Source organism: Myotis brandtii, unplaced genomic scaffold (genome assembly GCF_000412655.1).
Source record: "Myotis brandtii unplaced genomic scaffold, ASM41265v1 scaffold17, whole genome shotgun sequence".
Classification (NCBI taxonomy): domain Eukaryota; kingdom Metazoa; phylum Chordata; class Mammalia; order Chiroptera; family Vespertilionidae; genus Myotis; species Myotis brandtii.
Window position 1 is genome coordinate 1,078,038 of NW_005356259.1, and position 23,858 is coordinate 1,101,895.

The 23,858-nt window shown below is 45.9% G+C and overlaps 1 protein-coding gene across 6 annotated transcripts in view; it reads left to right on the plus strand.

Moving 5' to 3' along the window:
• ATXN7L1 (ataxin 7-like 1) overlaps positions 1-23,858 on the plus strand; it is a 224,667-nt gene that overhangs the window by 1,164 nt on the left and 199,645 nt on the right. The window lies entirely within an intron of this gene.

The window sequence follows — 23,858 nt, forward strand, 5'->3', positions numbered from 1 at the left end:
TGTGTGTCAAAATCTGTGAAATGAGGAGCGGGGCTTCCCTCACAAGCATCCCAGCCCTTTCTTGTGGGTAAATACACAACAGTTTCATGAACCTCACATGGCCAGGTATTCCAGCAGCTACTTCTCCACTCTCCGCAGAAAACCATTGGACATGCGAACCTTTGTAGCAAGGTACATTTGCCCACCTTGTGTTTGGTCACAGATTGTTATGTGGCCAGCAGGGTTAGGGGCATCGGTGTGTGCCGCCCCCTGGCCAGTTGCCCCTCTCTGTTTCCCCAGCCTGGAAAGGCAGTACCTGAAATGGGACACAGTGAGTAGAGAGGTCATCCTAGACTGAGGCAGGCAAGTGAAGCCCCAACCTGCTGGAACTGGGCATCAAGCACACGTAGTCGTCATAAATAAATCATGTCCTGTTCGTGTTTGCAAGCCTGCCATAGGTAACTCTGGCCTCTGGGTCCACGTGGAGCAAATCCAGAGGCCACTTTCTGCTGAACAAATGGGTGGGGTCATTTGAATTGTGATTTACTAACTGATGTCTTATAAGCATGGTTGGCTGAAATTGGGGGTGGGAGGATGGCTCGAGGGACCAGAAGGGGTTGGTGGGAAGTGTTGAAAGAGTTTAGCCGTAACTAGGCCACAGGAGCATTGCTCATCCCAAATGGATGGAGAGAAGGCCATTAGATTCCAAAGAATGGTCTCCCTCATACACCGGGATAGCATCCTCGGAGGCAGCCAAAACCTGCTTGGAAAGATGGAACTTATTTTGTGGGTCGACACCTATGACAGTTGGTTTTCTGCGCCTAATCATTTCCTGGCCATCCAGTGAGAGGAAAATGTGTGCTTCAGAAAAAATAACATGGAGGTTAAAATGCAGGCGTATTCAAGGACAGTTCTCTAGCATCGTGGTTCTGCTAATTAAGCACTTTGATTGGGAATGAAACCTTATTCTAAAGATGTTGCTTCTAAATATCTTACTGTGATCTTGACATATCCTTAGGATGCGCAAGGGAGTGAAGTCAAGTGGACAGCTCACAAGTGGCAGCTTATTTGTGCTAAATGTTCATGAGTGTTGGCATGGGAAGTATCGCTAGAGATTGTTTTTCTTTGGAAACTCCTGAAATCTTTTAAAGCTAATGGACTCAGTTGTGAGACCACTGGCAATGGAAAGGTAACCATGAAGGAAGATGAGGTTGTGAGAACCTTTAAATTAAAGTTGAGTAAACGTTACAGTATGACACAGAATGGGCACCTCTTGGGCCTGGTGATCGATTATGACTGTAACACAAAACTCACATTCTGCACCCTCCTCCCTGCTTCTATTTCAAAAGACTTGTTCTCAGATTCTCTTTGCCTCGTGAGAAATGGATTCTTTTAAGGAAAAATGAAAGGCTCTCCTTTCCTCAGAATTCACAAGTGGTACATTCTGCTCATTATATCCTTTGTCCTGTAAAGGTACAAAGACTTAGCTCCCAATTATATGCATTTACATTAAGGACACCGCTGTTCGGTGTAACATGCAATTGCTGAGTGCACCCAACAGCCATGTATGGACTGAAATCTCTTTGTTCATGGGCCTGGTGGAGCAGACTTGGGTTAGCTATTCCTGAAGGACTTCCTGGTATATGCACACAGTTTTCTTTACAGAGAGAGTACACATAAACTAAATATATACCCCACCACCACCACCACCACCATGGTGAGGAATTTAAGGGTTGAGCTGGGACTCAGTCGGGTTGTTTGGTTGCCAGGGTCTCCAGAAACACTGGTTGCATTAGTCTTGCCATGGGCTTTATTGTTGGAGTCATCATGTAGGTGGTCTCAGGATGGATACCTGTTTGTGGATGGGTCTCTGCAGGACACAAAGTGACCTAGGTGTGATTCTGTTTGTCTACGTGTGCAAGCATACATAGATGACCATAGTACGCAGGTCTTGAGAAGAAATTTGGGTTTTAATAGCAATGAATAAATAACAATTGAGAATGAAAAGGATATAATCCAGATTTTGATATGATCTTATTGCGATAAAATAAATATAATATAAAATTTACAGTTTTAACCATTTTAAAGTATACAATTCAATAGTACTAAGTACATGCCCAATGTTGTACAATAATTACCGCTATTCATTTCCCAAACTTTTTTATCATCCCAACCAGAAATCCTATACTCATTATACTGTAACCCCCCATTCCCCTGTCCCCCTCAGCCCTGGTAATCTCTATTCTATTTTCTGTCTCCATGAAGTTGCCTATTCTAAATACCATGTATAATTACATATATACATGTATATATCATGCAATATTTGTCCCTTTGTGACATGCTTATTTCACTTAGCATAATGTTTTCATGGTTCATTCATATTGCAGCATGTGTCAGAATTTCATTCCTTTTTATGGCTGAATAATGTTCCATTGTGTGTATATACCATATTTTGTTTAGCTATCTATCTTTTGATGAAGATTTGGCTCGTTTCCATCTTTTAATGGTGAATAATGTTGCTGTGAGCATTGTTGTGATACGATATTTTTTATAGATTAAGTTCATAGAAGGAAGGACTTGCAGACTTCTAAAATAACCCGATTATTGTAACATAGTTCCTTCTCCATTCCTCATTCCTTTTGTGCTTCAGTTCTCCACCTACCTCAGTAGAAAGTGTTAACTGAAGGCTTTGAAATCTCGGTAATAAAGTCTTTACATCAATGTTATTGTTTCATCCAAAGTTGACTAAAATGACAGTCAAGATGAATTTGGAAAATACTTTTGAACTTTTCCAAATCATCACCTGGGTTCGGAAGGTGTTGCTGATTCCAGGCTTGGATGTGGTCAGACGGGGTTATATCGAGGGCAGCCTGGCGCGGTGAAAGGAGCAGGAGAGAGGGATTGAGTCAGCTTCCTAGGTTCCCCCATATGACCTTGGGAACATCACTTCCCTTCTCTGGCCTCTTCTCTCACATGTAAAGTAAGGAAGTGGGGTTAAACATCCTCTAAGGTCCCTTTGAGACCTCCGGACCCGAGTTTCTCTGCTGAATGTGCCTACACCTCAGATATAGTCATACCAGACAGGCTGTCTTCAGAAGAAGAAAAAAACTTTAACAAAAAATCAAGGCCTCACATTAAAAACATCTTAAACTACTACGTACTGGGTTTATTATCTCATTTCATAATCTCTTGGTGGCAAAAATCACTGCATCTCAGACACAACCATATTCTGCTGCAAATAGTTTGTGAATGGTATGTGACCTTTAGGCCTTTGGAATGACTGAGGGTTTGAGTCCAGAACCCAGGGTGATGTGTTCCCCTCGGTGGCGAGTGAGCTGACCTAGGTCAGCTTGGCTCAGTGAGGCACTTAAATTTCCTGAGAAGAGAGGGTCCCAGAAACCTTGTTAGCCTAATCTAAGATAAGAAATGCACTTACGATAGAGAATTCAAGGAAGGCCGTTCATCTAACTAACCTTTTATAATAATTTTCTCTCTAGCTTTGTAGGTTTATCTGAAGACTTTTTTTTTTCAAGCTAATTGGGAAAAAGCTCTATGATTTAGAAAGATGTTCCCCTATTCTAATTGCCTCCCCTGAACTCTTTTTTGAATCCTCACTTGAGGATATGTTTACTGATTTGAGAGCGAGAGGAAGAGAGATGGAGAGAGAGAGAGAAACATCAATGTGAGAGAAACATTGATCGGTTGCCTCCCACATGTGTCCCAACCAGGGGCTGAACCTGCAACTTAGGTATGTGCCCTAACCTGGAATCGATCCCACAACCTTTTAGTGTACAAGATGTTGCTCCAACCAACGAGCCACCCAACCAGGGATTTTTTTTTTCTTCAAGAATGTCAATTTATGAGTAAGGAGCAGGGTGCGTATGACTCATAAGTGTGCTGGACTATATAAAACAGATAATAGCAGTGTTGTTGTGAGGATTAGCTGAGATAATACAGAAGGGCTTAGCACATGGTAACACTTAATGGATGTTTGCCTTTATTCTTTTTTTTATGTTATTATGATTATCATCTTCATTTATTAAGGAAGCTAGTTCTAGGAACCTTTATTATTATAATTAATTAGGATTTTTAATCAGTGATGAATGGGAAAGATAAAATTTATCAGAAATTTCGTTTTTAGAGTTAATCATATTATAATTTTATAAAGGTAATGATTTTTTAAAAACCAATTTTAATGGCGTGCAGTTCATATGTAGTCATTGGTAAGTTTTATTAAGAGCTAGAGAAAATACTTAGGCAGTTGTGGGCCTGTGGCTATGAGCGGTTTACAAAATCTTTCTAGGTCCGGGAGGTGTAAAATAATTTTTTAAATGATCAATAAATTGTTTTGTCTGATCACTGAGAAAAGAAAATCCTCCATAGATTTTTGTTTGGGTCTTTTTGAAATCTATACTAGTTACTACGGGCATTTGTCTGTGTTTTAATGTTCCCAGATGTTTTGATTTGATGTAGGTAAACTTGTGGAATGCTTCCAATTTGAAAACTGTTCTGGAGCCAGTAAGATCTTGCTGTGACTATAAGAGTTTGCTTTCCTCCTGAGATGCTGGTGGAATTGGGCTGGAACACTGGATGGAGCAGGGAATGTGCGAACACATTCAGCCCAGGTTTAGGAGTCTTGCGGTTATGGCTGGATGGGAGCAAATTGGAGGAAAAGATGGCAACTGAGTAGTAAGAATGAAGTGCTCTTAGAATCCAAGCCAGGGGAGCCAGCGACAAGTGGTGGAGATTTATGGGAAACCGCGAGGGCTTCCCTTTATCGTTATACAGGCAACTCCGTTATCTATGCTAATAGAAGATGGGAAGACACCAAGTCCGCAGATTACACAGATAAACCTCATTTCACCATTAATTTCAACTTCTTTTCCCATTAAGCCTACCTTCCCCCCCTTTTGCTAACAAGCCGCACATTTGTTCACTTTGGCGTCTCATTATCATCTCTCCTCTCGCCCAGCGTTTGGGATGGAAGGATGGAGAGATGGTGTGGCCTAACGGTGGTGGGGAGGAACGGGGAAAAGGAGAAGGAAGGGCTTGGAGAATGAATAAGCTGTATGGTTGCATCCAGCTGTGGAGAAGGGGGAGTGCCATGGCCAAGACAGAAAAGCTGAGAAAGGGTTTTTTCAAAACCATCTAGTTTTGAAAATATAGAGCTTTAAACGAGTCTCTCTTCACATACAGGTACTCCCATGTGCCTGGGTTCTTGTGTGGAGAAAATGTGGCTCTGGCCCCTTCCCAAACAGGAAGTCAGGCAGGTTGGCCGCACCCTGGGACGCTGTATGTGATGCGTTGGGTTCTCATCAGACCTCCTTCTACAAGAATAATTGTTTCATCTCTAGAAGATGGAGGCTGTTACACCACTCATTTAAGTACTTCTTATTTTATAAATAATGTTCACGTGTTACAACATCCTGAAGGGCAGTGATCCATATCCATTCATAAGGCGCTGCCGCATTCTCTTTTTGGTGCCTGCGCAGTGGAACCATCATTGAGGCCTCTGGGTGTCTTGCTTGGGTTTGAAGACCTGCTCCTGCTTTCTTGGCCTCCATCATGCATTGAGACAGTGTCTCACCGTGTGCCAGCACTGGGCTAGGCCCGGGCACAGCAACAAACAGCGAAGCCTCTGCCTCACGGCGCTTCTACCCTAGCTGCAAAGGCAGGCATTGGGAAGTCCTGGCGTCGCCTGGCCTGTTTTTCTCAGTGGTTAGAGCTTCGGCCCTCGGACAGAAGGGTCACGGTTCAATTCCCGGTCAAGGGCATGTACCTTGGTTGCAGGTTCAATCCCCAGCCCCGGTCAGGGCACGAGCAGGAGGCAACCAATCAATGTGTCTCTCCCATCGATTCTCTCTCTCTCTCTCTCTCTCTCTCTCTCTCTCTCTCTCTCTCTCGCATCTCTAGTCTCTACCAGTGGATTCCAGAGGCCCCTCCCCCTCCCCCTCCCCCAATATGAAACAACCAAAAGTGTGTCCATACATTGCTTAGACCCCCTCAGGGAGCAAAGGGACCCTGATAGAGAATCACTGGTATAAGGCGAGGCTGGAAAGGCAAGAACACAAGACAAATACACTAAGATATTCATGGAAATATTCTGCAACTATCTGTCTATGTCTTAGGCCTTCATTCCAGGTGGGTTGGCCCTACTGAATGCTCAGCAGACATATACAAAGCTGTCCCCTGGCGCTGGGCTGCATTTGGGAGGATCTAAAGAGAGAGAGAGAGACTCCGTCCCTCAAAGAACTGTCCTCCAAAGGTTTGCCAGGTGACTCCTCCAAACCTTCAGCTCTATTCTGCAGAAAATGGGGACAGGTTACCCTATTCTGCAGAAAATGAGCTTCAGGTTCTAATTCTGGGTGGCCCATCCTCCCCCGCTATGCGTAGAGGAGACCCCAAAACATTGGTTCTGATAATGATGCCATTTATTATACAGTGGCCCCTGATGTCAAGAGTATCACACGGTGAATCATTAAGGATTTCAGTTTAAAGTCAGGCTGGGAATACTACTATTGGCATTCTGTGCAGTGTGATTACCCATGGGCCTTGTCTGAAGTGGGGGGTGCACGTGACAGAGCAAAGGGGCTGGTTTCAGGGTTCCCGTGTTATGGATTAGAAAACAGGAAGGGCAGAGGAGGGTCTGATTTCTGGGACTCCTGACCTGTGCCACGTGGTCCGTGACATTACTTAGGACTGCACGGACGTGTTCACGCAAGGCCGGCGTTCATAGAGCCTTGCTGTCTTTGCTTCCGAATTAATTTAGGAAAGTTAAGCAGACTCGGTTACTGTGTGGTAACCTGGGTACGTCGTGTTTATATCTTTTGGGCTAACCTTTTCTTCATGGTGCTTTGATTAATTCGTGACATCCTTCAGATGTAGACATAAATGTATTAGCAGACACACTGAGACCCTGTCTGGTCAAATCCCTTTCGTCCTAGGACCCCAAGTTCCGAGGTGGCCTAGTGTCACACCTGGAAACTGCAGTCCTTTAGTGACTGCAGTTAGAGTGATGTCACCAAGATGGTGATGTAGGTCATTCCTGGCTTTGCTCTTCCTCACAAGAGGAACAGCTAACAATTATTTACAGACAGGAAACCACTGAGAAAATCCTAGAATAAGGGGGAGAGGCTGAAGCACCCCACCCCAGACCACAGAGACAGAGACAACGGCATTTGAAGGGTAAGAGGAGCAGCCACACACTGACCACTGCCCCTCCCTGAGGCCGCGCAGCACCACACTGGCAGCCTCCCCTGGGCCTACGCTTCCTCCAGCGGCAAAAGAGAGCCCGAGGGGGAGCCTCCAGGGTGTGGGGTGCTTCTTTCGAGTCCACACTTGGTCTTGCCTCAGGGGGCCCGGGGTAGGGGGGCAGGGTGGGGGAGGGAGTCGGCGGGACTGGACCACAGGAGCCTGCTTGTGACTGAAGTGATCAAATGGAGCTACGATGGAGAGGGGAGAGGGTTGGCCAAGGGTTGGCCTTTTTTTGAGCTGCAGAAACTGAATATCAAAAAACTGGCTTTCCCCACCACCACCACCACACGTAAATAAGTAAATAGATAAAGGAAACGGACTTCCACGTCTTTCTCTCCTAAAACGCTTGGTGCGATGCCCTGTCCCTGATGGGCTCCCGGCAAAGGCTCTTTGGCCGGCTCTCTCCGGCTCCTCCGTGGGGGAGCTCAGATTGGCCGCTTCAGCCACAGGGACCTGGATGTGGACCCTGAGGCTCTTCAACTAATGATGGGAGCCCAGGAAATCCCTTCCTGCAAGTGGGCGGAGGCGGAGGATGCTTGCCAATCGGGGGCTAGACGTGATCCACCCAATTCCCCCAGTAAAGCTGGAATTCTGCTGTGGAGAAAGCTTTTGTTTTTATGTAGATGCTCTACCTTATACCTGTGGTTTCATAACACATTTCTGCTTGCCAATTTTAGGGATCAGGTGCTTAAAGAAAAAATAAAAGGAAACCAAATAAATACTCTCCAGGGCAGGACAAAGCGACACTAGGTCACCGTATGGGGAAGAGAAAAGGGACTCGGTGATGGGCTCTTGGAACCTAGGTACCTGCTCTGTGAAGCTAATTGTGGTTCTCGGAACATTAATAGAGCAAGGACACCTGCAGCTGGGGGTTGACAGGGGCTGGGGTTGCTGTGTGACCCTGACACAGTAACCACAATTTACCAGTAGGTCATGGAGTCTTGGGGTGGGGCCAAGTTGGAGAGACAGGACACCCAAACTGATGACACTTAACCAGGGTATGGAACATGGTTGAGACACATTCCTAGTTTGGTCCTATCAGACCAAGGTGGTGTCTGCCTCTTTTTAAGAGTGTATTGGACTACAAAAGGGCAAATACTGTATGATTCCACTTATATGAGGTTCCTAGAATGGTAATATTCGTAGAGACAGAGAGTCAAATGGTAATTGTCAAGGTCTGGGGGCGGGGGAAGTGGAGAATTGGTGTTCAATCGGTACAGAGTTCTAGTTGGGAAAGATGAAAAAGTGCTGCAGGTGGATGAACTATAAAAATGGTGGAAAAGGCCAATTTTATGTATATTTTACCACAAAGAGCATTGACATTGCAGACTTGGAAGCTTCATGGAGCATTATTTAAACCTTGGCTCCGCCATTTACTGTCTGTGTAGTGAGAAGTAAGAAGGGACAACTTTTCTGAGCCTCAGTTTACTCGTCTTTAGAATAGTGGTAATAGTAGCTCTCAGGGTTGTTGTGAAAATAAATGGGGTGCTATCTGGCATAGAGTAGGCGCTCAGAAATGTGAGCTTTTGTTATGACGGTTGTTACTTTTACCAGGCACTGGGTACCCCTTCCCTTAGGAGAGCTGCCGCTTTCAGGGGACAGAGGACACGGTTCCTGCTCCAGGAGTATGCCTGCGTGTGACTAAGCATCTTTGCTCAACATTTTGTCCTGGTTCTTTCAGGATGCCAGGAGTAAAAACACAAGGAGTGGGACCCAGGTCCCTGTGCTGTTAGCAAGAGTGAATCAGTTTCAGTTTTCCAAAGTGTGGTCATGAGGTTAACATTTTGTCCTGGTTCTTTCAGGATGCCAGGAGTGGGACCCAGGTCCCTGTGCTGTTAGCAAGAGTGAATCAGTTTCAGTTTTCCAAAGTGTGGTCATGTGGGTGGCCCTGCATTGCAATCGCCTGAGTACTTAGCACCCGAGGCTGCAGTCACGCTGAATCAGGACTGGGGTTGGGGCACAGGAACAGGCGTTTTGAACAGGCTCCCCAGGTGGCTCTGATGGTTACTGGACTTTGAGAATCACTGTCCACTGGATACAGTAGTGACTCTCAACCCTGCCCACCTTGAGAGTCCTTTGTGAAGCTTTTCTTAAAAGCAGAGACACAGGGCCCACTCCTAGAGGTTTGGATTCCACAGGCCCAGTTGAAGGGTTTCCGGGGAACTGCTTGTATGTTTTTAAAAATAAAAATCCTAGCTGCCGTTTACTGGGCAGTGCCTGGTTTCTAAGCACCGAGCTAAATGTGCATTTTCTCACTTAATCCTAGGAGCCAATTCCTATTATCAGCCACATTTTAGAGACTAGGAAACTGAGGCTCGGAGCGGTACCTAAGGTGATACAGCTGGGATGCAGTAGACCTGAGATGTGAACCCAGAGGCAGGCTGATTCCAGAGGCTGTACTCTTAATGACTGTCTCATAATGTCATCGGAGGAGCAGGGTGGGGACTGAGGTGAGGCAGGTGGGGCACCCAGGACACACATTTAAGGACATGCATGCGCAGGCTCCTATGGGTGCTGCGTGAGGGCCTCCTTAAATGTTGCACCCAGGGCGCCTCGCTTGCCTCAGCCAAGTACCAGCCCTGCCTAAGACAGCATGTTCTTTAAGTAAAATGGTTCCAGTTTCTCCCCCTCCTGTGCGTAAGCCAGTGGCCTGCTGATAGGGCCCTGGTCTCCCCCTCAGTGAAATGCTTTCTCAGCCCAGGGCTCCAGCGTGGGGTCAGAGTCCTGGCCTCAGGGAAATCTGAGGAGCCGACTCCAACTGTTCCTTTTTGGGAGGAGGTGTTAGCAAGGACGGTTGCCAAGCAACTCCAGGGGCATCTATCTACAGTGATGATTTCTCTCTTTTTCCCTTTTGAACACCTTCTAGGCCGCTTTTCAGTTTCCCTCCTGGCATTGGGATCGTTAGTGTTTTCATAAAGGGTGTGCTCCTTTGGATGATGGAGTGGAGAGAGCTTGCCAATACCCGCAGCAGCTCAGACGGGTCCTTTTGAAGGGCCCGGTGCACCTGCTAAGTGGGTGTGAAAGACCTTTCCCTTCTTCAGCCACAGCGGTGCCCTACTTGTCACTAGCTCTGAGGGGCAGTGACAGAGAAGAGTCTTTGATTCAGATGCTGAGAAAGACACAGAATGCATCTCCCACATGCTGATGGGGGATGTGGTCATGTTGAGTTCATGACTTTAGATTTAATCTTCTCTCCATTAACCAGTGCTCTTAGAATTTCCTATTCCATGATCTGGCTGGTCTGGAGGAGCTGGTGTTTCTCTCTCTCTCTCTCTCTCTCTCTCTAGTTTCAGAGACCAGGGCAGCCCTTGACATGTGTTTCCTCTTCAGCACTATCCCCTCTCTTACTGCCTCGTCAGTATGGGGTTTCTTTAACAGGCCCAGACCCTTTGGTCTGATGACTGGTATTTTGATCCTTCTAGTGAGGGCCAAGGGCTGTGGGCTGGAGCACCTTTCACAGGTGACAATCTGCCCAGACTGGCAGGAAGAAAGGAAAATACCAGGAAAGTGAAACTGCTCACATTTGGGTCAGGTTGGCTCCATGTGGCCTACCCACCAATGTCAGCCCTGCTGGCCAGTCCCCAGACTCCAGGCTTCTGGTCCCTTCTTCACCATCTTTCGCAGCGACAGGGCAAGACCCAAAGAGAATGTGGAACTCCCCTGAGCCCTGCCACTTTCAGAGGCTCAGACCAGACACTTACTAGCGGAAGACGATTGAAAATAGAGATCTGCCCTGTTTTATGCAAACCCAATATATAACAATCCAGCCTTAGACAGATTAAGAGGCTATTTGCTTTCCAAATGTACTTTTTGAGGTTTTCATGAAGTAGTAGACTGCCCTAGAGCTTTTGGAAAACCATATTTTCTTTACCAAAGTTTGGGTGACACACAGTTTTAGGCCTCTTCTGCCAGCTCCTCCCAGCTCCCTCCCCCTCCTCCCTCCAATTTGCCCTGTCAGCTCACCCCTGCTCCTTGCTTTCACCTGAGACGGTTCAGTCCTATATGGTGATTACACATGTCTGCCTCCAGACCCGACCGCTTCTACACAGAGTGCTCGGCTCAGCCTCTGGTGTATTGCATCTTGACAGCCCCTCGTGGGTGTCCTTACTGCACCCCCAGACACTGCTAGACCAAGTGCAAGTGCAAAGCCTTTTTTGATTCTTCCCTTATCCACTCTCTTTAGGAAGGCTTCCCCTCCCCCTCTGTCTTAAGAGCAGTTCTCAGCACCTTTCCATTTCTTTCCATCCCTCAGCCCCCACCCCAGGCTAGCCTGCCTCATAGCCTACCTAGATTTTTTAAAAATATATTTTTATTGATTTCAAAGAGAAAGGGAGAGGGAGAGAGAGATGGAAATATCAATGATGGGAGCGAATCATTGATTGGCTGCCTCCTGCACGTCCCCCCACTGGGGATCGAGCCCACAACCCGGGCATGTGCCCTGACCTGGTTCATAGTCTGATGTTCAACCACTGAGCCGTACCAGCCAGGCCTAGATTTTACAATAACTGCTTAATTGGTGTGAAAGACCTATCCTTTCTTCCGCCACAGCGATGCCCTACTTGTCACTGGCTCTGAGGGGCAGCGACAAAGAAGATTCTTTGATTCGAATGGCTGAGAAAGACACAGAAAGCATCTCCCACCTACCGACAGGTGATGTGGTCATGCTGGTTCCATCTTCCCCTCACACCACTTCAGAATTAATCTCCCGAAAAGTCACATTTTATCAGATTGTTCCTTAAGTGCAAACCTTTCATCACTTCCCCATCCAGCACATTTCATGCAGTAGCCCAGGTCCTCTGTGCCTCAGTCCTTCCAAACCCACACAGGCATTGCCCTTTGGACGAGCCCTGTTCCTTCCCGGTCCCAGTCTCTGCCTCTCTAGGGACCTCTGCCTCTAGTGTCTTCCTCTCAAGTGCATGCCTCTCATTCTGCAGGGCTCAGGCCGCATTCACTCTCTGAGGAAACCCTCCCAGGCTGCACACCCTGGGCCTCCTCTGGACCTCCTACTGCTGGCTGTACCTACCATGCACTCTGGCCCCTGAATCTTACCCTTCATGGCCAATCCATTTGCTTACCTGCTGTCTTACTTTCACAACTGTATTATAAATCTTGTGGAGGTGGGTGTGAGGGATCATATCTTCCCTTTTTCTTTCCTGAGTTATTTTTCAATCAGTAGAGTGTTACACTTTGGTTAGGCATCCAATTTTTCAGGTGTATGTCCTGATATACCTGTATTTTCATTTCTTTTTAAATTGTGATAAAATACAAATAACATTTTTTATTGTCAGTATTACAGATGTCCCCGTTTTCACCCCTTTTGCCCCCCTCCACCCAACCCCCACACCACCCCAGGCCTTCCTCACACTATTGTCTGTGTCCATGGGTTATGCCTATATGCGTAGATGTTCTTTAGTTAATCCCCTCTCCGCCGCCCCCATCCTCTCCACCCGCCTCCTTCTGAGATCTGTCATTCTGTTCTACGCATCCAGGCCTCTGGACCTATTTTGTTCATTAGTTTATTTTCTTCATTAGATTCCACACATAGGTGAGATCATGTGATATTTGTCTTTCTTTAACTGGATTACTTCGCTTAGCATAATAATTTCCAGATCCATACATGCTATCCCAAAGGCTAAGAGCTCCTTCTTTTTAAACATAGTATTCCATTGTGTAAATGTACCACATCTTTTTTATCTACTAATCTACTGATGGGCACTTGCGCTATATCCAGAACTTAGTTATTGTAAATAGCACTGCTATGAACATACCAGTTGGGGTGCATATATACTTTCTGATTGGTGTTTCGGGATTCTTAGGATATATTCCCAGAAGTGGGATTGCTACGTCAATCAGCAGTTCCATTTTTAATTTTTTGAGAAGCTCCATTCTGTTTTCCATAGGCTGCCCCGGTCTGCATTCCTACCAGCAGTGTACTAGGGTTCCCTTTTCTCCACATCCTCGCCAGCACTCGTTGTATGTTGATTTTATTGATAGTAGCCATTCTGGCAGGTGTGAGGTGATACCTCATTATTGTTTTAATTGCTTATTTCTGATGATTAGTGACATTGAACTTTTTTTTCATATATGTATTGGCCATCTGTATTTTTTTTTATTGTCTGTATGTCCTCTTTGGAGAAGCGTCTATTTAGATCCTTTGCCCAATTTTAAATTGGATTATTTGTCTTCCTGGTGTTGAGTTGTATGTGTTCTTTGTATATTTTGGAAATTAACCCCTGCTCAGTTGTATCCATTGGCAAATGTGTTCTCCCATACAGTGGGGTCCCTTTGCATTTTGCTGTGCAGAAGCTTTTTAATCCGATGTAGCCCCATTTGTTCATTTTTTCCTTTGTTTCCCTTGTCCTGGGAGACATCCTATCCATTTTTAAGGGTTGAGTTTAATAGTGTTAAGTACATTCACATTGTTGTGCAATTCATTTCCAGAACTGTTTTCCTCTTGTAAAACTGAAACTGTATCCTTTAAACAACTCTACATTTGTAAGTATTTTTATTTTTAAAAGCAGTCTGGAAATGACCTATGTATGAGTTTCTTTGATTTATCACCTAATATTTTAAAGCTGTTGAGATTCTAAGAACTGGCAGGACTCCTGAAGTTTCCGTTCAGGTGGATATTTGAAGCCACAATGCAAAAAGGCCCAGCTCAGTTTAGGATGTTGCAGCTCCGGGATCCCTTAGGGCTTCCTACCTAGGCAGTGAAGTCAGTGGAAAAGTGCTAAATTTTGGGCCCAAAGTCACAGACACCGTTGAGCAGCCTAAAGTTTCTCAGTTCTGATTTGATGGTAACCCCACATTGCACCCTTGTTTCTTTTTGGCCCCTCATCTTAATGTTAACTTAAAAGGTTCTCACACATATAAAAACGTTGAAATAATAGTACCATGGTCATTCATATATGCACCACTTAGAGTTACAAATTAGTTCACAGTTCATCTTATTTGCCTTCTTGTAAACATACATATTTTGTACCGTTTGAAACTAGGTTGTAGACATCATGACATTTCACTTCTAAATATTTAGCATTTTGACACATACTGGTTGTGTAACCTTGAGCTATTCAAGTTCTCAGAGCCTCATCTTATATAAATATGTATGTATGTTTTTGCTGAACCATTTGGAAGTAAGCCACGGATAGTGTGACACTTCACCCCTAAGTTCTTCATTCAGCATGCATCTCCTAAAATAAGAGCGTTTTCCTGCGTAATTATAATACCAGTCCCCTAATAACATCTAATATCTAGTTCCTATTCAAATTTCTCCTGTTGTCACTCCCCAAAAAAGTGTATAGCTGCTTTTTCATACACACACACACACACACACACACACACACATAACCAGGATCCTATCAAGATTTATGCATTACGTTTAGTTGTTATGCCTCTTGTGCCAATTTTAATCTAGAACAGTGCCCCCTGTATGTGTGCATATAGTATACATATATATGTATACATATATTTTTCATGTACATATATAAAACATTACCGTTTAAAATGCTTCCCATTCTGACCTGTCTGATCACTTGCTCATGGTGTCATTCACCTTCTTTTTCTATGCCCTGTTTTTCCTCCATACTGGAAGTTAGAGCTAAAGTCTCAGATTCAGGCTCAGCATCTTGGCAAGAATACACCCCAGGTAATTCTGAGCACTTCATCAAGCATCTCATCAGGGGGCACATGATGTCATGGAGGCCCATTATTTGGTATCGATCACTCAGTGAGGTGGTGACCACCTCTCTCCATTGTAGATCTGTTTTCTTTCTTCAATTAGCACATCATTCTGTGGGTGATGCTTTAGAGCCAAGTGAATACCAACAAGACATTTTATGGAATTGTCTTGGTATTTATTGGTGACCTTTGCCTGGGTCAGTTATTTCTTTGGGGGTTGTAGAATGGTCATCTTCACATTATGCTAATCTGATCTACATTTATTGGCTGACATTCATCTATAAAGGAGACCTCTTTCTCATCAACAGGAAATGAACTATTAAATGCCTCCTACAAAAGCAGAGCAACCCAACTGGGGTGGCTCAGTGGTTGAGCGTCAACCTGTGAACCAGGAGGTCACTGCCCAGGTTGCAGGCTCGATCCCCAGTGAGGGGCATCCAGAAGGCAGCTGACCAATGATTCTCCCTCATCGTTGCTGTTTCCCTGAAATCAGTAAAAAGATGTGTGTGTTTTTAAAGCAGAGCAAAGTTTTTCCTCCAATTAGCAATTTTCAGAGCAAGGAATTGAACATCCATGATTTAAGCTAAGGAGGAACAAGGGCAAGGAGTGGGCACTTTTCGATAAGATGCCAGTACAGTGTGACAGCCCGTAATTCATGAAAATTCTAGATAGAGTGAGCTCTGCAATGCAAACATCAGAAGTAAAGTGTGACCACATCTTGGCTGATAGAACATGAGTTTAAAAATATTAAGAAACACTGTCCCACACACGCAGGTGACCCTCTTCTTTAATTTGGGGAAGAAAGACGATAATTACACTGAAAATAATCCTTCTTCCACCTTCCAACCAGAGGTAAGCATTTAGCTGGGCCCAGTAAACTGCTAGAGTTCAATTGCAAACCAGGATGAGTGATGCCCCTCTGCAGGTTATAAAGCTAGAGCCATGCTTCCTTTATCACAGGCTCACCAAGTTTCCTGATCACAGGCTCACCGTGTTTCCTGTATCACAGGCTCTCCGTGCTTCCTGTATCACACGTTCACCATGCTTCCTGTATCACAGGCTCTCCGTGCTTCCTGTATCACACGTTCACCATGCTTCCTGTATCACAGGCTCTCCGTGCTTCCTGTATCACACGTTCACCATGCTTCCTGTATCACAGGCTCTCCGTGCTTCCTGTATCACACGTTCACCATGCTTCCTGTATCACAGGCTCTCCGTGCTTCCTGTATCACACGTTCACCATGCTTCCTGTATCACAGGCTCTCCGTGCTTCCTGTATCACACGTTCACCATGCTTCCTGTATCACAGGCTCTCCGTGCTTCCTGTATCACACGTTCACCATGCTTCCTGTATCACAGGCTCTCCGTGCTTCCTGTATCACACGTTCACCATGCTTCCTGTATCACAGGCTCTCCGTGCTTCCTGTATCACACGTTCACCATGCTTCCTGTATCACAGGCTCTCCGTGCTTCCTGTATCACACGTTCACCATGCTTCCTGTATCACAGGCTCTCCGTGCTTCCTGTATCACACGTTCACCATGCTTCCTGTATCACAGGCTCTCCGTGCTTCCTGTATCACACGTTCACCATGCTTCCTGTATCACAGGCTCTCCGTGCTTCCTGTATCACACGTTCACCATGCTTCCTGTATCACAGGCTCTCCGTGCTTCCTGTATCACACGTTCACCATGCTTCCTGTATCACAGGCTCTCCGTGCTTCCTGTATCACACGTTCACCATGCTTCCTGTATCACAGGCTCATTGTGCTTCCTGTATCACACGTTCACCATGCTTCCTGTATCACAGATTCATTAGAAAGTGGCCAACCGCCAAGGTACTGGGCTGGGCTCTGTGCAGGATGTTAAGGTGGAATAACATCCCGGCCCCTGCCCTCCCACTGGAAACTCAGGAACTCCCCCAGGCAGCAGGCTAGAAGCTCTGATGCCACCTAGAGACTTCAGTATGGCTTGGATGCCCCGGGGCTCAGGGAAGGAAGAGATTTCGTTGCCAGTCTACAAGACCTTTGACCTGAGGGCAGGGGCTCTTAAGTTTGTGGTTCTACCTCAAGCACAGTGAAGGGTATATAATTAGAGCCAAGTTAATGTTTGAAGAATGAATAAATGAATGAATGCTCCACCACAGATGGTTAGGATTTGACATTGAGCGCTCTACAGAGAGAGAATAGCATAAAGTAAAGGCTATGAGTTCCCCAAAAAGTCGCTTTTGGAAAAAGGAGTTAGAATGAGTCCCAGATCTGCCATTAATACCAAAGAGAACCAGTTCATAATTTATTTCAGTTGTACACCCACTTGATACCAACACAATTGAGGTGGGTTTTTTTTTTTTATAAAGTAGAGTTTTCAGGCAACAGGCTCCTTTTTCGTATGATAATGTATGTGTGTGTTTTGCTGTTTCAGTGTGCTGGGAGAGAGTTATTCTCTTTTCTCTCTTTCTCTCTCTGAAGTGTATCTGCACATAAACAGTTTTAGGTCTTGCTGCCCAATTAATTTGTAACTTCTTTTTTTATCACAATCGTTGTGCTAGTAAATGTTTAACAACTCCCTCTCTAAATAAATTTACACAGAGATACTTTTATTATACATTTTACTCTTAAAGGGCTGTTTAGCATGTAATTTACAAATAATAAAATATTTAATACTCCTTATTGCAAAATTTCATATAGTCCGTTGATTCTCACAGAATGCTTTTGTTAAACTTTGCCAAATTCTTCTATCCCTGATCAACCTGAGACTGAAATTGGCAAACAGGTGTCAATCCAACATAAGTGTTAGTTGATATTTTCATTTAAGTCAGTGAGTAAGACGAAAAAGGAAGAACAAAGAGATATGTTAGAACCATCACTCAGTTGTTGGTGATGAGAGCAAAGGCCTTGCTAAATTGGATAATAGTTTTCAAATACCAAGAAAATATGTCCTCATTTTTTGCATTATTCACAATACAGCTATGGACGTGATATAGTTTTAATTTTGCATTACTAAAATTTTCTCCATCCCTTTCTTAATTCTAGACAATAAAAAATAATAATAATTCAATCCCTGGCTTATCACATTTGGTGATTTCTATAGTATAAGGTCTCCCACCACCACATTTCAAGTGCTCCTTATTCTGTCACTGAAGAGATGCGCATAAGAACACTGTTGTTGTTTTTGTTGTTAGTGGTGTTTTTAAAAAAATATTTCTATTGAATTCAGAGCGGAAGGGAGAGGGAGAATGAGATAGAAGCATCACTAATGAGAGAGAATCACTGATTGCCTGCCTCCTGCATGCTTCCTACTGGGCATCCATCCCACAATCCAGGCATGTGCCCTTGACCGCGAATCGAATAGCCACCTCCTGGTTCATAGGTCGACACTCAACCACTGAGCGACCCCAGCCAGGCAAGAACACTGTTACATAGGATTTCCACCATACAAGTACAATAGATACAAATAACTCCAAGAGCAGTAGTCAGCAAACTGTGGCCCACGGATAAAAGCTGCATGTCACCCCTATTTGTAAATAACGTTTTCTTGGGACACAGCCACATTCATTAATTTATGTATTGCCTCTGGTTACTTGTGCACTACAATGCCAGAGCGTAGTGTCTGAGACAAAGATACTCAAAACCTGAAATATTTACTCCCGGGTCCTTTCTAGAAAAAGTTGCCAACCCTTGCTCAAAGCATCGATGATAATAAAATATAGGAAGATAAGTAGGAAGTGATAAGTTTTGAATATTCTTTTTTAATAGAATACATTTAATTGTAGCTATAGCAAATAACGTTTAATAATTTATTGATCGGCTCACCAAATTCCTGAAAATTTAACGATTGGCTCTCGCGAGCCCGTACAGGGCAGCTCCAGGTCCCCCCTGCTGTGCTTCGGGGCTTCAGCTTTTAGTGCCAAAAAACTAAAGCTGCCACGGTTAGGAGGAAGCAGCTGACGATACCAGACTGGAAGGGGAGCCATAATAAGAAGGATTTGAACTACTTGAAATTGTGGTCTAATTGTCCATAGAAATCAGAAGAAAGCATTTTTGAGGTTAGTTTTCATATAATGTTGTGTTTTTTTCCCCCCTCTTAGGGCCTGTGGTTTGTTTTGGTTTTTCAAATGAGATTTCTGCAGAGCTCATTTAAAAACTCAATACAGCATGGGTTTCTTACCAAATTTTGCAAGCATCTGTCTCCAGCCCACGGAGCCCCTGACAGCTGCCCAGCAGCTTTCAGTGCTTCCCCAGAGGTTGTGTCCCCAGAAAGGCCCACTTCCTGTCTCTGGCCTTGAGCGAGAGGAGAGGTGGTCCCGCCGGTTGCGTTGTGCAGGGGGTTTCCTAGTTGCCATTTCCTGCCAGTTGCCTTTGAATGGATTACAGATGGTCAGAAAAAGACTTCTTGGCACAGCGAGAGGGCCGGTCTCCAGGGGGAGGATTTATAACAGGATGTCAGTTTATGCCTCCCCAGATTGGGCCTGGCTGCCTGTGGGGACAGAAGTAGAGGGTGAGGAGTGGGGGAAGTGGGGACGGGGTCTGTGGGTGGAGGAAACGGGCAGCAGGGAAAGGATGTTTCCATTTATGTGACACCTTTCCTCCCGTGGGGCCTCAAACTGCCACCGTCCAAAGGCGTGCGGCCCTCTGGGGATGCTGTGGCGGGAGATTAGGTGTTGAGGTAATGTTGTGGATGCGTCCAGCCCCTATGGGAAGTATAATACATCCTCATATCTTTTCAAAGTGAGGAAAAGACAGGTGCGGCTCTTTCCTTCTTCTTCTTCTTCTTTTTTTTTTTTTAAAAGAAAATAACATAATATAGAGCACATTTGATTTGTAAACTTTTAAAGATATAAAATTTATTATTTTTTAACCATTTTTAAGTATTCAACTCAGTGGCACTAAATGCATAATGTTGTGCCACCATAACCACTGTCCGTTTCCAGAAGGTTCCTATCATCCCAAACAGGAACTCTGTACCCATTAAACAATAACTCCCCACTTCCCCGCCCCTCATCCTCTGCCTTCTGTCTCTAGGAACTTGCCTAGCCTAGGGACCTCAGATCAGTGGAATCATACAGTATTTGCCATTTTGTTACTGGCTTATTTTATGTAGCATACTGTCCTCAAGGTTCATCCATACTGTAGCATGTATCAGAATTTCTTCTCCTTTTGTTTATCTATTTTTCCATTGGTGGGCTGTCTGCTCCCTTTGGCCATTGTACTTAGTGCTGCTATGGACCCGGGTGTCAGATGGAGGCCTGAAGGGAATCGGACGATTCCCTAGCTCTTCCGAGGTAACTCAGCTCCGGGGCCTCTCCAGTCGGAGCTGCCCAGCGTATGTGTAGAGGGGGCCCTATTACGTGTAGAGGGGGCCCTATTATGTGTAGAGGGGGCCCTATTACGTGTAGAGGGGGCCCTATTACGTGTAGAGGGGGCCCTAGTATGTGTAGAGGGGGCCCTAGTATGTGTAGAGGGGGCCTTATTATGTGTAGAGGGGGCCCTAGTATGTGTAGAGAGGGCCCTATTCAGGTGTGCCGGCCCAGGGTCAGGCTGCATCTGCCCGGAGGGGCACCTTTTCCTGACTTGCACAGGGTGCTTTCCTCTCCAGAGGAGCCTGCCGGGCTGGACATCTGAGGCCAGGCTGCACGTGGCCACCGGTGCTCCTGCTTCCCGGGCGGGAGGAAGCACTTGCTGGGAAGAGGCCAGTGGGAAGGGCTGAACTAACTGGGTCAGGATTTCTGGGATTGGGTCTCCCTCTGCCAGACATCAGGGCAGCCTGGGGCGGTTACAGGGGCAAGGCCTCGTGAGCTTCATCTCTGAGAAGGGTAGGGCTGCACGGTCCCTGGGACACAGAGCCAGCGAGATCTGTCAGGGAGGGGAAGGAACGGGCAGTGTCTGAGTGCATTCGGGCTGCTATAACAAAATACCACAGACCGGGTGGCTTTTAAACAACAGACCTTTGTTTCTCACGGTTCCGGAGGCCAGAAGTGTGAGATCAGGGCACTAGCACGGTCAGGTTCTGGTGAGAGCCCTCATCCGGGCTGCAGACTTCTCACTGTCTTCACGTGGCAGAAAGGACCAGGGAGCTCTGTGGGGTCCCTTTCATAAGAGCCTTCATCCTATTCGTGAGGGCTCCTCGCTCATGACCTAATCACCCCCAAGGGCCCCACCTCCTATGGCCATCACATTGGGTGCTAGGATTCCATCCTGTGAATTTGGAGGAACACAAACATTCAGACCACAGGGGGCGGGCCTCTGGGGGTGGGCTGTGGATGGCACAGGGCGGGACACAGGCTCGAAGACTCCGGGCCTGGAACTAGACAGGGTGCTGGTGGAATTTCACAGAGACCAAGAGAGATGGTACAGAGGCCTAGGGAGGGAGCAACGGGAAAATGCCTCATAGAAAGTGTGAAAAAAGTGATCGGCTACTTTCTTTCTGACCAAAGTGGTGGTGGAAGGAGGAGGAGAAAAAAGTAGTAGCATTTTTCCTTAATAGAATTATTCAGCACTAACTGTGCACAGATTCCCCTGCTGGAGTAGGGGAGGGACACAGAACTGTGACTCTTGACCTGTGTGATGTATGAAGCCCTCCAATTGCATGAAGACTCGTGGAGGTGTGAGGGCGTATTTTGTGTGTGCCGTGTTTCGGGGCGTGGGTTCTGTGGCTTTCCTGAGATCCCCCTCAAAGATGTGGGCCTCCCTCCCCCTTTCAAAAAAAAGGATTAAAAGAAATTTACAGCTCATGCATGAGGCATGCATGTACCCAGATATACCATGGAGTGCACTACATGGGACAGGATCCAAGCTAACAGGAATGTGTGTGCTGCTTTAAGAGCTGAATCTTGGTGTTAGGGTCCATACCACTTTTAAATCTCCTTTGAGAAAAACTTCTTCTCTCTGGGTTGGAGAGAAGAAACCTGGGGAGAAGCCTGGGTAGTGGAACCACTTGAAAAACTAGCCCTGTTGACATGATTTGTATTCAGGCTTTTTGCCTGCAAGACAGACAGGGATAGAGATTGAGAGACAGACGGCGCGTGGTATGCTAGATGAGGAAGCCACCTTTGAATCTCATTCCTATGTAGCATTGGTAGGAGAGGAGTTTATTGGCAAAGAAGGAAGAACACAGGCTTTGCACTCAGCTTTTAGCCCCTCTGCCTGCTCGCTGTGTGACTTTGGGCAAGTTACCTCCCCTCTCTGTGGGTCAGCTTACACAGTTTGACAACGGTGTTGGTCCTAGGGGAGGGTCAGGCTGACTCATGAGCTGGCACACTGTCAATGGTCAGGAAATGGCAGCTGTCATCATTGCCAGACAGAGGGGCAGGTCTAAGAAATCACGTGGTTTCCGCAGGTTAACTGCGAGGTTGTGAATAAATTGTAGGAGGCGCAAAAAATGGCCCAGAATTTGAGAGTGAAGGGAGGGAGGTGTTGTGGGAAGGTGAGTTGGAAGATCATCTTTCAAAATGAAGAGATGGGTTAGAAAGGAAGGGGACAACAAGAAGGAGAGAGAACTGGGGTGTCTTGGGGACAGAGACCTGCTTTTTTTCGTACTGACTTTCATTCTCTCTGGGCTCTGACTTTATCTGGTCCTCCAGGTCACCCTATGCACCAGGGTTCCCAGTGAGGGGGTGTAGAGACTGGGGAGTCAAGAGGGGAGGTGGGGAGCTCCTGAGGGGGCCTTCCTGTAGGTAAATGAGGCCTACTTTTCATTCAGGCCACGTGGTCCAAGATCCCCCTTCTGTGAACAGAGGGCAGGTGTGACAGCAGACATCCCATGCTTGTTCTGTGCCTGCTCGTTAGGAGGCATAGGAGGCAGTGATAGTCCTCTTGAGTCAGAGAGACCTGTGTTCGGTGCTGTACTGGGAAAGTCACATCAGCCCTCAGAGCCTCATTTTTCCCATCTGTTAAATGGGATAATCACAGATAACCCATAGGGATGTTGGGAAGAGTAAATTAAGGGGACAGACAACACTTAACAGCTCATAGTGAATGCTCAGTCAACATCCTTCCTTTGCCATGAAGTACCCCCAGAGGGGGAGACGGGATATGTTTGGAAGGAGACACAGTGCCTTGGCAGGCTGTGTTTTGGATGCCTTTGGACTTAATATCTCATAAGGAAACAGCATCTAGCAATGGCCCTTAAACTGGTGTCCTAAGCAGGGAGCTGGCAGTGTGCAAACCTGGCACAACTTTCAGAACAGCAGTTCTATTCCAAGGGTACTTTTTAGCAGAAAGTGTTATTTTTTTCTATCATTATATTTCATAGGGGGAAACAAAAACCACCGCCAATTAAACTATAGCCATTATTGATCCTAAGAATTCATTCTGATTTTAAAGATGTTATAACATGTAGGGTGGGGGAGTGGAGTACAGTTTAGCATTAATGAAATATAGGAGGGCAAAAATAGAGTATAAAGCAAAATTTACATAATTTTTAAAATGAAACAAGAAAGTTTAAGAAACACTGAAAACTCTTGGTAGAGCCTCAGAATGTGAAAAAGTGTGTGTGAATTTGCCTCCACCATCAGGGTGACTCCATTTAAAGGGGTGAGAGTGGGGCAGGAGGAGCTGCTGAGTTTGATCTCCCTGTAAGTTTAGATGTTGGGGTGAGGGGGATGTGACCCCAGACTCCAGAGCACCCATTGTCATCCTGGGGCCTGCACATCCTCATGTGAACATCATTTGTGTTCATTCACTTAGGAGGAAACTCCACATACCGCACTTTGAGGAGGAGGGGCGGGTCATGAAACCAAGCTAACAAACCCGCACTCCGAAAGGGCGGGAACCCCCGCCCCCCTGGGAGAGGCTGCTTCCTGTGACCCACACACCAGCACATCTGCCAGTGGGCTCCTAGCCCTGCTGTTTTGATGTTTTGCTGCAGATTCTGGAGGACAACCAGCCTCCCTCTCTTGCCCTTAAAAATCTGTGACATGTCTCGGGTGGGTCAGAGGGGCCTGATTGAGCT